Source organism: Triticum dicoccoides, chromosome 4A (genome assembly GCF_002162155.2).
Source record: "Triticum dicoccoides isolate Atlit2015 ecotype Zavitan chromosome 4A, WEW_v2.0, whole genome shotgun sequence".
Classification (NCBI taxonomy): Eukaryota; Viridiplantae; Streptophyta; class Magnoliopsida; order Poales; family Poaceae; genus Triticum; species Triticum dicoccoides.
This window is the reverse complement of record NC_041386.1, coordinates 655,348,493-655,351,734: the sequence shown is the minus strand read 5'-3', so window position 1 is coordinate 655,351,734 and position 3,242 is coordinate 655,348,493. Positions and strand designations below refer to the sequence as shown.

General features: G+C 39.9%; 1 long non-coding RNA gene across 1 annotated transcript; it reads right to left on the bottom strand.

Moving 5' to 3' along the window:
* Positions 1-1,552: 1,552 nt before the first annotated feature.
* On the bottom strand, positions 1,553-3,002 carry LOC119289598. Its single transcript, XR_005141551.1, has 5 exons — positions 2,851-3,002; positions 2,660-2,766; positions 2,523-2,563; positions 2,091-2,440; positions 1,553-1,695 (listed from the first exon to the last, which is right to left on the bottom strand). It is a non-coding gene; the product is annotated as an uncharacterized LOC119289598 (long non-coding RNA).
* Positions 3,003-3,242: the final 240 nt, after the last annotated feature.

Sequence of the window (3,242 nt, the reverse complement as noted above, 5' to 3'; positions counted from 1 at the left end):
CGCATGTACGAAGAAAGAGAAGTCGAGTTGGATCGGCAGGACAGTTTGGATGCCTTAGAGGAGGAGCGGGACGTGGCAAAGCCTCGTTCCGCATTCTATCAGCAGCAGGCTCGAAGATATCAAAGCAGAGAAGTATGGGCCAAAACTTACAATGTCGGCGAACTCGTTCTACGCCTGCCGGACAAGAAAAAGGACAAACTTAAGCCCAAGTGGGAAGGTCCCTTCATCATCGATGAAGTCCTGACCGGCGGAGCATACCGTCTACGTAAAGCATCTGATAACCGACTCGAGCCGAACCCATGGAACGCAGCCCGTCTCCGAAGATTCTACGCCTAAACACCGGACTCAGAGTTTGTCTCACTCCCCCGTCCACCTTTTTATATTTTTTACTGTCTCTTGTCCCCCTCCTTCTTCCCACTTTTTTTAAATACCTTTTATAGGCTGATTTGCGCTTTGTTCGCACACACTTGATGTGCTCCTAGCACTCATTATACCTGGGGGCTTCTTTACCAGAAGCTTATTAATATGGGCTTCACGCCCAACACATGTGTCATACTTCTGCATGTACCTTTTATTCACCATTATATGCATCGATATGACTTAAATTTTGGCCAAGCTGGGTTGCCTGGCTCCTGTGCTTACCCCTACGTTCCCGATTGTTCGGCTAGGAGGTAAAGGGAGCACCTCTGCGATTGTTACTGCGGGGTCAGCCGGATGTGTACCTCAGACTGGGTGAAGCCGAAAGCTAGCGTTCTTAAGAGAATATTCGGTCGGTGACACTACAAGGATCTGGGTCTATTGCAACAAAATCGTTCGTTGCAATACATAACGATTTGTGGTGATAAGTACCTATTGCCACAAAACGACTTTCGTTGGCAGCCGTTGCGACTGGACACATGGTAATAGGTTGTTGCCACAAAAAAGAAAATGTGGCAATAAAGTGCCCTATTTGCAACAACCATGTGGGAAAGCCGCCACATGGTTTTCCGCGGCAACACTCACCTGATGCCACAATTTGGTTTGTGGAGATAGCTTTAATGCAACATGTAACTAATCGTGGCGACTAATAGCTCATGGCGATAGACATTAGTGGCAACAATCTATTCCAACGACGCTTGTTTCGTAGCGCATACTCTTCCGTGGCAATAGTCAATTGTGGCAACAATCCTTGTTTTCGTGGTAGCAGGCATTTTGCCACGAACCGCTACACTTGTGGCGCTAACTTATGGCAACAAATATTTCAGTTGTCGAAACAAGAAATTGCAACACAATCGTTTTGATGTGATAAATAGGTATCACAACGAGTAAACTATTCATGGCAAAAAACTATTGCGACAATTTAAACTTTTTGTGACGATACTCTATTTCAACAAAACTTAGTTCGGTAGCACCAAATAGTTATCACAACGGTCAAAATGCTTGTAGCGAGAAGCTACTGTAACAATGCCAACTTTTCGTGGCGATACTCTATTTCAACCAAAAGTTGGTTGCGGTAATAGCCATTGCAACCGTAAAAAAATACAAGCATTCAATAACAATATTCCAAACCATACATATAATATGTACATTCATAAATTCATAATTCTCATAGCAAATATCCATCAAATGAAACTCAGATGTAATTTAGCCATCCTAATTAAGTGCCAAACTAAATTGTCCATGATCTAGAGTCCAGTCCAGCTAGTTCTTTGGATCCTGCAATCAAGAAAACAAAAAAAAATAGTTCTAGTTAATGAGTCCAAATAACTTATGCCGTACAATTATTCCAACCCCATTGTTAACAAAAATGTCGTCAGACTAACTGAAGTAACACTGTCTCAGCAAGCATATGACTGAGCAATCAGAACAATTTTACAAGTGCAAATGTCTAAAGCATAAGTACTAAAAGCTTCCGATGTGACTTAAGTTGTGATTTGATGTATAGTTTCAGTTAAGTTCTTGTCCCTAGCTAGCACATATTCATTTTTTGAAGTTGTCCCTTGATGCAGCAACAACACATGGTGAAAAAGAAGCAGCAACTAGCTAATTATGAAGGCCAATGACGTATAAAATGCAGGTGAACATGAAGAGAAAGCAAGGCTGTGACTTACCATTGCTTTAAACATTCGAGAATTCCTCGTTGCAACTTGTATGAGAGCATTTGAAGAAATAACAGTTGTCCTTGCAACTGGAGTCTTATTAGGAGTAGATCTATGTAAAAGAGTATTTTGCAAGTTTGGATACTATTTTCTTTGTTAATCCTCTTCGTTAGCACCTGAAAATAGAAGTGCACTTTTAGCAATGCAATTAAGCAACATAAATCTTACAAGGTCGCAAGCATATGAATGTAATCATCTGTTGGGTTCCCATCAGTTGGCTCAATTTTGTAAACTTTGCCATCATGTTTTTTTTCAAATTCTAGTCTTGATCTTCGCTCCTCTTCTCTGGTTTCCAAGTCTCTCTGCAAATAGTATAACAATGAGATGCTTGACACATGGAAGTACAGTTAGCATCGAAGCATGCATATTTAGTTAGACTCGTACCTTCTCAAAAACTTATTTGTGAGTATGATTTACTCGAGTTCCTGTATAAGGATTAACGGTTTTGATGATTAAGCAATCAAGGATTTTATGCATAATAGCAAATGTTAGAGATAGCTTAAATGTCATAATTTTTTTACCAGATCTGTGTTGTCGACGTTGGTTTTTGTAAGCTGTTATACTTTCCATCCTTGTTTTTTTTTGGCAAATACTTTCCATCCTTGTTACGGAACAAATCCTTTCTTTACTGAACACAAAAACAATTAAGGGACTTAGCATTATCAATATGCACCATTCAGATAAGTCATTCAGAATTAAGGATGTTGTGTACCTTGCAGAAAGGAGTAATGTGCATCATCTCTTTCCTCTGAAGCGTGCACATTACCTGACGCCTCCCTAGCTATTGAAGTGAACATAAATATTATTATCAAGTTGCCGTGTATTGTACTCGGTCTGCTATTAGCAGGATCTTGCGTTGAATTCATCACCGTGCCCTTCTATAAGTAATATCATAATTTCAGTCAATTTCAGAAGAAATGGGGTACTTAAAGCAGGCATAAAAAAGTGACCAGAAAAATATCTATTCAAGTCTATACTGAAGCTGTTGTAAGCAAAAATAAGCTAGGCTTTAGAGATTAAATGAAATCAAATGTAGCCTGAATGTGGTAAGCAAACTACCAAGGTCAAATACGCTGAATGTGGCAGTATGGTTCAGTATAGGAC